This window comes from Pinus tabuliformis, chromosome 8, assembly GCF_031772625.1.
Source record: "Pinus tabuliformis cultivar Carrire ecotype Pingquan chromosome 8, CPIR1, whole genome shotgun sequence".
In the NCBI taxonomy this organism is placed as follows: domain Eukaryota; kingdom Viridiplantae; phylum Streptophyta; class Pinopsida; order Pinales; family Pinaceae; genus Pinus; species Pinus tabuliformis.
In genome coordinates, this window is record NC_142294.1 from 1,484,871,308 (window position 1) to 1,484,883,813 (window position 12,506).

General features: G+C 39.5%; 1 long non-coding RNA gene across 1 annotated transcript in view; it reads right to left on the bottom strand.

The window, feature by feature from the left end:
• Positions 1 to 12,271, bottom strand: part of LOC149241438 (uncharacterized) — a 307,235-nt gene extending 294,964 nt beyond the window's left edge. Inside the window, exon 1 of the long non-coding RNA XR_016245627.1 lies at positions 11,724 to 12,271. This is a non-coding gene — a long non-coding RNA (uncharacterized LOC149241438). The remainder of the gene's footprint in view (positions 1 to 11,723) is intronic.
• Positions 12,272 to 12,506: the final 235 nt, after the last annotated feature.

The following is a 12,506-nucleotide window of genomic DNA, read 5'->3' on the forward strand; positions in this document are numbered from 1 at the left end:
ACCTAGGTCTAGATCTCTTTTGAGCCTTTCTTGGAGAGCCCCACGCTTCCAAAGCAAGCAAGCCCATAATTTGAGTCTATTATGTTAATGGGTTGTTGAAATCACTATCAATCCCATCATTGGCTTACCATTCATAGTGATTTCCCTCATATCGGGACTCCTCCCATCGGTCAACGTCCGTAAAGAGCAGGGGACATCGACTGAGGTGACAGTGGGTCCTTATTCCATTGTTGTCACTTGATTGGGTAAAAGCACTCCAAAAATTGACTCCATTCTCCCAATAGGCTGGGCACTCATCTTATCCTTGATGATCACCTTAATGAATATCTCTTTCACCTCTTTTCCTCCTCTCTAAACCCTAACCCTAGAGGTGTCCTAGGGCATTAAGCGAAATCCATTGTAGCCATCCATTTCAAGAGCAAGTTGGGCAACAACTGTGTTGGGGTGTCCTCTAGGCCCTCACAAATTTTGAGAGATTTTCCGTGGCTAGATTTTGAAATATCTCATGCCCTAGTTCCAATTTCGTTTGTGTCCCTTGGCTTCTTTGGTTAGTGGCTTCATCAAGGGTCATTGCATCACAAATCAAGCAAAATCCAATTTCATTGATCCTTTTCTCCTCCCTTGCTTGGTCTATATCTTTTCTTTAGAGTTTCACCTGAAACCCTAGACCTTGCTTGGGTCCACTTGGGCTTCTTTGTGGTCCCAAACCTTCACCATTCATTATTTCACAAAGGCCGCTTAGAAACCCTCTTCTCTTAGAAAGCTTAGGTCTAGGGCATTTCCTATGAAGCAATATCTTTAATACCTAGGTCTAGGCCTCTTTTGAGCCTTTCTTGGAGAGCCCCACACTTCCAAAGCAAGCAAGCCCATAATTTGAGTCTATCTTGTTAATGGGCTCTTAAAATCACTATCAATCCCATCATTGGGTTACCATTCATAGTGATTTCCCTCATATCGGGACTCCTCCCATTGGTCAAAGTCCGTAAAGAGCAAGGGACATTGACTGAGGTCACAGTGGATCCTTGTTCCATTGTTGTCACTTGATTGGGTAAAAGCACTCCAAAAATTGACTCCATTCTCCCAATAGGCTGGGCACTCATCTTATCCTTGATGATCACCTTAATGAATACCTCTTTCACCTTTTTTCCTCCTCTCTAAACCCTAACCTTAGAGGTGTCCTAGGGCATCAAGCGAAACCCATTGTAGCCATCCATTTCAAGAGCAAGTTTGGCAACAACTACGTTGGGGTGTCCTCTAGGCCCTCAAAAATTTTGAGGGATTTTCCGTGGCTAGACTTTGAAATATCTCAAGCCAATGTTGCACGAAGCGGAAGCGAAGCGAAGCCTTTTTTGGAAGTGGGGACGCCGAAGCGTCATTTTCCAAAAATCTAGGAAGCGAAGCGTCCGCGGAAGCGTCTGCTATATATATATATATATTTATATTTTTTTGCATTTATACTCAAAACAAACATCCCAAATACCAAATTAATTGTAGAAGACATGAAAACATGCATATTTTTGCATAGATCAAGATAGATATAACATCCATTGTACATTAATGATCTAGAATCTAGATTCTTCTCCTCTTGTCTAGCCTTTGCCTCTACCTCGATTGCCTAGGGATATTAGTCAACATTGCCCAATTTTGATCAAACTACCTAATTCAAGACTTAAAATATGGTAGAAAAAGCTTAACATGTTTGATCGATGATTTTGACTTGATTGAAAGGTAATTTTCTGCTAAGGGCGTGCCGTGTGACAAAGGAGTTCAACAATTAACACCACCAACACTAGGGTACATATAGGGCTTGGTGCTCTTGATTAAATGCTAATCGCATACCTTCATACTTGATATAATCTAATGAAGTGCCACAATCCCATTGATCCTGAATTCCTGAAAACTGTTAAGTCTGCTGAATTTTGAATAGGATATGAAATTCTATTTTCTCCATATGAAGTCCAATGAGGCTGGAACCACTCTCAAACATCCTGAGTCATTTCATGGTAATGTTAAAAATTTAAGTAAAAGGATGAAAATGAAAAATAAAGGAGAATGTCACTTTTACTTTAAGAATTTAACATTACCATGAGGGAGCATCTGCTATATTTATATTTTTTTTGCCTTCATTCGTCACCCTAACCCAAGGTGGACCCACCCCCAACAAGCAAACTCACCTAAAATTAAAAAAAAAAAAATTGAAAAAAAACGATTTTCTAAACGCTTTTCCGGAAGCTTTTCTGGAAGCATACGGAAGCGTACGCTTCCTCCTCCAAAGCGCCACGCTTCCGATGCCCGAAGCGCCATACGAAGCGCGCTTCGGTGCTTCGGAAGCGGCGCTTCCGTACAACGCTTCCAAATTTCCAGGAAGCAGCTTAAAAAGCCGAAGCGGCGCTTCCGGCCAAGCTTCCTAGGCGCTTTCGTACGGGACGCGCTTCGGGGCTTAGAACCGGGGGGGGCGCTTCGTGCAACACTGTCTCAAGCCCTAGTTCCAATTTCGTCTGTGTCCCTTAGTTTCTTTGGTTAGTGGCTTCATCAAGGGCCATTACATCACAAATCAAGCAAAATCCAATTTTATTGATCCTTTTCTCCTCCCTTGCTTGGTCTAGATCTTTTCTTTAGAGTTTCACCTGAAACCCTAGACCTTGCTTGGGTCCACTTGGGCTTCTTTGTGGTCCCAAACCTTCACCATTCATTATTTCACAAAAGCTGCTTAGAAACCCTCTTCTCTTAGAAATCTTAGGTCTAGGGTATTTCCTATCAAACAATATCTCTAATATCTAGGTCTAGGCCTCTTTTGAGCCTTTCTTGGAGAGCCCTACACTTCCAAAGCAAGCAAGCCCATAATTTGAGTCTATCCTGTTAATGGGCTCTTGAAATCACTATCAATCCCATCAGGGGCTTACCATTCATAGTGATTTCCCTCATATCGGGACTCCTCCCATTGGTCAAAGTCTGTAAAGAGCAAGGGACATCGACTGAGGTGACAGTGGGTCCTTGTTCCATTGTTGTCACTTGATCTAGTAGTTGCCCCTTTGGAACCGCTCCTAGGACCCTTTCTAGATTGAGCAGTAACATTTTTGGCTCCGTTGTCAAGGAAACGAGGCGTGTTTTTTGTTTCCCTGCGACATTATTGATATCATTTTGGCAAGTCTATTGGAAGAACGAAGCCCTAGCTCTTCATTTGAAATTCAAAGTTAAATGCTTGTAGGGTGAAGCAAGCATTTGTCAAGGCATTTACATTCACCCTAGTGACTCCATTTTAATCCTAAATGCAAAATCATGAGAGATGGCTTGTTATGAAAGAGAAATCACTCTTCGCTTTCCTTTCAATAAACTTGATCATGAAGACCTTCAAAAATTGCAAAATATGGACCAATGTGTTGAGTATTATGAGTATTTGATAAAGCACAAGGATAGGGATTTCATATTTGAATATTGTAGATTGAAGAGCAATGAACTCTACCATGTACAATGTGCCTATAAATGGGATCCCAACTGTCTCCTTGAGCTTGCTCACCATACTTGTACCTTCAATATCCTAATTGACCTAGTCAATGAAAAATATTATAATCAACAACAAAGCCCCATAGAATGTAATCAATTGGATGATCAAGGTGACCCTGAAGAAAATTCAAATATGGGGGACCCTCATGAGAATGAGGGATATATGGAAGGATGGAATGACTCTAAGGAAGATCATGATGACCATGATCCCATAGAGGATCTTCAGGCTACAAACATGGGGATTGGGAATGAGAAGGGTGTCAATGAAAGCCCTATTCAAGCCCATGAGGATAAACATCATGAAAGAGGGTTTCTCGTTCAAGAAAGGGCGTTAGAGGATATGGATATTATAGCTCCATGTAAGATTGACATTTCTGATTTCTTATGTATCCATGAGGGAAAATGGGATGTGGGCAGCTATCATTTTGACAATGAACCTATTTATGATACTGACAACGAAATGGAAATTGATTATCCCTTTCTTCAAGGCACTACTCACAATGGTATACTTATTCACACCCCCGAAAAGGAGGATCATTGTTTTCCCATGCATGAAGAAGGTCTATTGGAGGTAGTTGGCCCCATTTATGATACCAATGATGACATTAAGCTTACTTTCCCTTGCCCTCTACAAGATCCCAATGACATGGCTACATTACCCATGAGCCCTTGCCTTGCCCATTCTCATACCATCACTAATATTGGTGAACCCTTCCCTCCTCCTAAGTATAATGTCAAGGAAGAACCCCTCATTAGATATATTTTCCCTTCCCAGGCATACCCTCAAGTTTATGAGCACACAGTCATTGCCCCTCTCCAACGTGACAATCACATTAAGCAACCGGTTTGGTTTGCCCTTCATATTCCTCAACCCCCTTTCCCTTCCCATCATGGCCTTGTGGCATCCACAAAGTATAACATTATGAACAATGATCGTGACAGAGAGTTCTTGAGCTTCGTCATTCATTCATCCATTTTGTGTTTGCAAGAAAGGCTCTGAGCCTCTAAATTGATGCCTCTCCCCTCATCTAGGACTCCTTTCCACCTACTATGGGTATCATATTCTCCCACCTCCCACCCACATCATCCTCCATGTAATCGTTTCTATGTTAGATTTATTGCATGAGTAATCATATAGGCAGGCATGTTTATATTGATCTAATGATATGTTGGTTGCATTGGCTCTATGATTACACTTAGTCTTTGCCTGAGATAATGTGCATGTCAAGGGTAGGATGCATTTCATATCGATTTGTGCATTAGAACTAACATCATATTCTTTTATCATGCTAGAGTAGTTGCATTGAGATTAAAGTTGCATGTAGATAAATTTTATTTCATGTTGATTTTTATGGCCTAACATAAGCATGGGTGATCATAAGACACCACAAAAAAACATGCTACCCCATGTGCTTAATTTGTGATGTCCAAGTAACAGGTCTACAGTCCTAAGAGATTGTTGGTGTTCTCATGACCTCCCTGTTCGAGTACGTTCATGCACTTTATTGAGAGATCATGTCCAAGTTGGAGCCATACGTAACCCACCGCTTATGGGTGACACCCATAGGAGAATTTTTTCTCCTAGATGGTCCTCAATGGACAGTCAGCAACAACCAAATAGCTCGATGTGCCACCATCTCCACCACCTGAGCTAGCCATTATATGCTCCCTCACCCATCTGTTATGATCATATTATTGAAGGTGAGCCCTCCAACCCCAAAGGTATGGCATTCATTATGTAGTTGAGTATTTTTGTTTACTTATCATGGACACTTTTGGGCATGGATTAGTGAGGGGATTCAGCCGAAAGAATGGTCTTGGTTTGTACTCTTGTCTCCTTTATCAAACTTAGTGGTTAACCTTGTATTCTAGTCCAGTGGGATCTCCTTTATTGGCTACTAGCTTTAGGAGTGCCACTACATGGGAAATTTTGATTTTGGTTGCGTGGTCCCGCTTCCCGAAACCATATACATCACTCCCTTCATCTCATTATAACTCCATTTCATATATTTCACATCTAGGTCCACAAGGAGTTGGTCTCCCCCTCCCCTTGCCCACACTTTGGGTCGCGCCTAGAACGATGCCCTGGACGTTGATGCAGCTAAAAAGAAAATAAAAAGCATAATTTGGCCACTCTCAACAGGAAATATACCATAAAATGCAAAAGATGGCTGGGACATACAAATTTAGCATGTGGGCAAAAGCCAAACATGAGCTCCACCCCCATTATGGCCATCACCCTAGTTCCTAGGACCCCCTATATTGGCCCCTTGCATCATTAAGGAACTATGGTTGTCCCAACCCCTGGTGGGCGATGAACTTCCCAACCTTAAGGGGGTATTCATTGTTATATCATTCACATCATGCTCTCATCCCCTAGAGCCCCAAGCAGTTATAAAAGAAAAATCAATAAAAGGAAAAAAGGCATATGAAGAAGGGTGGAAAAACAAAGGTCGGAGTAACTCATGAACCACGATTGCTCCCTCCTACATTCATACACCCAAGTGTGGGATTCTCTTATCTTAGCTACCCTTGTACTATGGCATGTGGTTTGGAGCCTTCCCCTGACACCCCACTCTGTTCCATTAGCATATCACATGACACTTGCCACTTGACGGATATACCATGGACCTGTCACTCCCTTAGAGATTCAAACCACCTAATAGGTTCCTTGGTTAACCTCCTTCTTGAACTTGGAGACACCTATACACTCTAAAGCCCATTATGGAAGGGCATGCCACTATGAAGTGTCCACTTGATTCCATGGTTTGTAAGCTCATTTACTCAATTACACTGATGATTTGTTGTACTGGAAGGTGAAGAGACACATTGGATCTTATATAGGATTGCAGGTGGGCCTTCATCTTGGGGTTTGGTCTCCCTATACGGGGTCCAAGCCTTCCAGAGGGTCATATTGGCATTTGTAGGGTGTGTGTTGAGAGCCATGGGTATCCATTATAGCAGAGAGCAGATAGCCACGCCATGGGACTCTCCATTACCATCCATTGCTCGCTTGTGTTCTACCTATTTGATGATAGTGATCAACGTAGACCACTTTGCCCAACTAGCTACACACTTGGCAGATGATCCAGGGTCCAGATGGGTTGTGTCTCACCATGGGAGACAAAGGGAGGGCTTGCATCATTGTCCCAACCCTTACATACAGGATACAGGCCCGATTGATCTACTTGGAGACCCATGAGGATGTTTTTATGCCCCCACAAACACTTAGGAGGACCACAGGTCATTTGCTTAGAGATCAAGGGGCCAACCCCTTCATCACTATATGTGGAGCCCTTCCACTCATTTTGGCACACATTGGACTCTAGAAGGCCTTTTAATGGCCCTCCTAACTACTTGTCTATCATTTTGGCCCTCTTGAGAGGCTTATTTTTCATGTTATGGAGCTATCTTGGTGGGCTTGTCACCAAAGGATGTTATTTTGCACATTATTTTATTATTAGGGGCATCATTAGGCCTAATTAGGCAAATCGAACCCTTAGAGGATCATATATATTGATGAGAGGATCATTCTATTCCTCATCATCACTTGGATTTGTATCTCTCTCTTGAGAATTTCGCTATACCTATTTGAGGACGAATTGGAGAATCATTGATGCATTTTGATGTTTGGATATCTTTTCTTGGTCTTGGAGCTTCGATTTTGTCTCTATTTGATGGTTGGATATACTCGCTATACTTGTAAGTGTTATTTCATGCTTATCTTTTATCTCTTGTATACATGATTAATGTATGGAATTTTCGCTCATGAAATCTGAAATTTTGCCCTAATTTAATGTGAATTTGTCAAAATTGGATCTTGTGAGGATATTGCATATGTTACATGTTTGGGTATAGTGAATGAATGTTCCTAGGGGTACATTATCTCCATAATTACCTTGAGAAGTCATCAAATTGTTGCAATAAGATGTGTAAATTCTTGTGATAACCTAGTAGTTGCCTCTAGGGCCATGCAAAGTTGTCATAAGACTCCTTGATTGGGTAAAATCACTCCAAAAATTGAAAGCACATTGTCTCCATTCTACCAATAGGTTAGGCACTCATCTTATTCTTGATGATCACCTTAATGAATCTCTCTTTCACCTCTTTTTCTCCTCTCTAAGCCCCAACCCTAGAGGTCTCCTAGGGCATCAAGCGAAATCCATTGTAGCCATCCATTTCAAGAGCGAGTTAGGAAACAATTGCATTGGGGTACATATAGTGAATGAATGTTCCTATGGGTACATTATCTTCATAATTACCTTGTGAAGTCATCAAATTGTTGCAATAAGATGTATAAATTCTTGTGATAACCTAGTAGTTGCCTCTAGGGCCATACAAAGTTGTCATAAGACTCCTTGATTGGGTAAAAGCACTCCAAAAATTGAAAGCACATTGTCTCCATTCTGCCAATAGGCTAGGCACTCATCTTATCCTTGATGATCACATTAAAGAATCTTTGTTTCACTCTTTTTCTCCTCTCTAAGCCCTAACCCTAGAGGTTTCCTAGGGCATCAAGCGAAATCCATTATAGCCATCCATTTCAAGAGCGAGTTGGGGAACAATTGCGTTGGGGTGTCCTCTAGGCCATCAAAAATTTTGAGGGATTTTTCGTGGCTAGATTTTGAAATATCTCAAGCCCTAGTTCCAATTTCGTTATTGTCCCTTGGTTTCCTTGGTTAGTTGCTTCATCAAGGGTCATTGCATCACAAATCAAGCAAAATCCAATTTCATTGATTCTTTTCTCCTCTCTTGCTTGGTTTATATCTTTTCTTTAGAGTTCACCTGAAACCCTAGACCTTGCTTGGGTCCACTTGGGCTTCTTTGTGGTCCCAAACCTTCACCATTCATTATTTCACAAAGGTCGCTTAGAAACCCTCCTCTCTTAGGAATCTTAGGTCTAGGGCATTTCCTATCAAGAAAAATCTCTAATCCCTATGTCTAGGCCTCCTTTGAGCTTTCTTGGAGAACCCCACATCTTGGTTCTGAAGCAAGCAAACCCATAATTTGAGTTTCTCCTGTTAATGGGTTCTTGAAATCACTATTGATCCCATCATTGACTTACCATTCATAGTGATTTCCCTCATACTGTGACTCCTCCCATCGGTGAAAGTCCGTAAAGAGCAAGGGACATTGACTGAGGTGACAGTGGGTCCTTGTTTCCACTTAGTCTAGCAATTGCCCCTTTGGAACCCTTCCTAAGACCCTTGCTAGATTCAACGATAACAGGAAATCTATCCTAGGGGTTGCCTACTCTTTTGAGCCTTATCACATTAGGCCAACATGTCCCTCATAGGAGTTGGAGTATTTTGGCACATTTTTAGAGGTGATCTTAAAGGGCGCACTCTTGGAGGATGATCCATGAGACATTATGGAGGGCATTACATGGTCAAACTAGCACAAACGAGGCATTTGTTTTGCATGTGGAAGAGACGAGTGGCATCCCCCCCACATTTTCCATATATTTTCCTATTGTGTTGATATAGGGTTTTGACTTGTATTAGAAATAGTTAGAATATATTATTGTTTATTTTTTTATATGAGAGATATAACATTTAGGACTTGAATATTATTATTTTATTTGAGGAGGTTTTGAGCTACAACTCTATATAATAGAAGCCTCTCCTATGGTATTGATTGTTGATGGTTGGAGGAAACAGTACTTTAATGGTTTGACTTGTATTAAATATTTCTTAATGGCTATGGGAATTTTTCAAGCTTCTACTCATGTGTGTTTTTCCATCTTACCTCTATTTGCTAATTTATGTTGCTGGAATTTATGTTTAATGTTGTCGCTGGTTTCAAGTTACAGGAAAATTTGTCACTTGAAGAACTTTGGATGAGGTGCATTCTTGCTATTTTTCTTTCATAGTTGAATCTTTCATGTTATGCCATTTTTGTTATAGGTTGCATAAATGTCTCTAGTTGGAAAGAATATCTCCCCTTATTTGACTTTGCATGTTCATGGATGACCACTTTTGGAAGTGTTATCACAAAATCTAGCACCTCAGTGCAAAGTATTTCACAAGGGGCTAAGAAAAGTGTAACCTGGAAGTGTTACCACTGTCACTTAGGCAATTACTTCCCTCTCTTTAGTGAAGGACAAATCCAAGACAAGGGAGGCTTCCCTAGTAACTTCAAGGAATCCTTAGGCAAGAGGTAATGAACCATAAGTCCTCCTATATTAGCTACTCACAATATCACCGCTAAGATAAGATGTGCAAGATGAGAACAAGGTGGTTCATTCAAAGCACTTTCAAGATTTTGAGAATGTAAGTTTCTAAGACAATTTATGATATCATGCCAATATAGGTCAAAGAAGGTACCATAAACACTTCAAAAGAAGAAAAATCTATGGCTGTTGTAAAACTTGTGTGAAAGATAGTAAATTTCTGCGATATAATAGATTTATAACATCGATAAATAAATCATCCATTTGAAAATTAACTGATCAATAAAAACTAGGGATGAAATATGAGTTAAACTAGGGTTAAAGCAACAAATTATTTCAGAAAATAAAACAGCATGCAACAACCCTAAAATGCAAGATATCAAGCCTTACAGGAATGAAAAGTAATTTAGCAATGCAATAGATGATGATAATTTCTGTTTCTAACCATGCAAATCTTCATAAATCCTATACACCTTGCCTAATTAGAGCTGAAAACTAAATTAAAGTTATGAAAAACCCTAATATAACCCGAAAACACAAAATAAAAGTTTAAATTTAATTTTAATGATTGAGTATTATAGGAAGAGATTAGAGCCTTGTATTTTTTTGGGCATATGGAGTGAAATGATATACTATTGAAAAAAAGGTAAGGAGATCTACTAGGGTCATCCACTATTAACCCTAGAATATTTTCCTAGTACTTTCACAAGCTTTCAAGACAAAAAAAAGGAATATTCTCCACTAAATATCTTCCTAGGATTTTAACTTTTAAAGATAGGATCTATCCAAGAATAACACAAATTGAATTCACCCTCATCGCAAGATAAGCATATATGCACTTAACACATTCAACAAATAAATCCACAAGGCTTAGAAAGAACACTTAATAAATTCATTTTTCATCCACAAGGCTTAGAAAGAACACTTAATAAATTCATTTTTCATCCAAAAACCCTAGCTATGAATCATCCATTAAGATTGAAAAATCATCCACGAATCATCTCTCCAAGAGGTCGCCCTAGTTATTCATCCATAACTAAGATAAGAGTATAAGTGTAGACAAGTGGTAGTATATCTCCACCAGTAGCAATGATCCAAATAAGGAGAGTGCTTACTCCTCCAACATGTCACTTTAAAGTGATGTGTTGGTGGCCATTACAAACCCTTGAGGAATGGTTTCACTCAACACATATACAGTGCGAAACAAGCTTAGAAGAGTTGCAAGCTTGCCTCTATTAATTTGGACAAACAGGTTTGAACATGTAAGAACAATGTTTTAACAACAAAGACCTACGCCAACTTCACCATCACCACATCACTTTAAAGTGATGATCTAGTGGGTGGCTACGACCCTTGAGTAATGATCTCTCACTCAACGAGCACATGGTCTTGAATAGGTTCAAAATACCCGTGAGCTTGCCCTTATTATTTGAGGCAAAAATGTTTGAGTATGAGATCATTGCTTTTACAACTAAAGCCCCATCTAACTCTGCCTAATTTTAGAATATAACTTGTAATTTGATAATTATACAAGGATGAACCCAACATAACTAAGCCTAGTTTCACCTTCAGTAGGGATTCTTGCAAAATATGGTTGGTGTGGTTATATTGAAGTGTTCATGGGCTTAGTTTCACCTTCAGTAGGGATTCTTGCAAAATATGGTTGGTGTGGTTATATTGAAGTGTTCATGTCTCTTGGCATTGATTTTTAGATTGTGAAAATTTCATATATATGAATGAACAATTAATATCATTGCTACCAAACATCGAATTTTAAATGCAGAGTTTGAACATTTTACATTTTGGCAATTTTCACCAAAATTTGGCAATACAATTTTTGGTGAAATCTTAATTTTTTGTTCTTTAAATTACACTATTGAATACATAAATGAATTCATCACCCTAACAAAAACCCTAAGATACTTGGATTATACAGACTGAACCACCGATATATACAATTCCAACAAATTACAAGCAAATTTGATCATTAAATATATCTGGAAAAAACCAAATGTAAAATGTTTAAACTCCACTAATTTAAACTTACTTTATCAAACACGTTGATAATCCTGGAACACAGATGTTGGTCTACACACGATCCACAAAACAAGGTTTTGCCTGTGCGTACAGAAGGGTTGATCAGCTACAAAGGCATCGAGCATCAAGGCGTACAGAAGGATTGATCAGCTACATAGGCATCCAGCATCAAGGCATACAAGTCATCCGACATGAGCAGCAAAATAAATACTACCCAAACCCAAGTTGATATGATAAGGGGTTTTTTAAATTGGTCGACAATGATCCTCCCTTTCACTGTTTACGACTCCTAGTGTATTCCAAATCCAACAATAAATGAATTGGAAGGAGTTTGGTAGGAGTTTCCAATTGTGTGTCAATGCTAAGGGACAAGAGGGACGGGTAAGCGTGGAAAAGAATAATCATAAAATGAAGTTTTGATTTTCTTCATCTTTTCATGTCGAAGGTCTTTTAGTTTTAGGAGTGAGGCACAGTATGGTGTCACATTCAGTCATAATTAGTTTTGGTTTTGGATCAAAGCACATTTAGGGATGGTCACATGTAGTCATAACTAGTTTGACTTGTGCAAAGTAATGTACTGCAAAAATGAAAAATGGATGGGGTTATATTGATGTGTTTGAATCTCATACATAAAATTTTAAACAATTAATGCTATCCCTGTTTTGTTTTTCAGACCACAGTTGTGCCTGTTTTAAACTTACTAAATCCTAATGTCATCATACTAACCGTATCCAGGTGGTTGCTCTGTGGGGAGAGATATCTCTATAATTTATTATGATGGGAGAACGAAAAA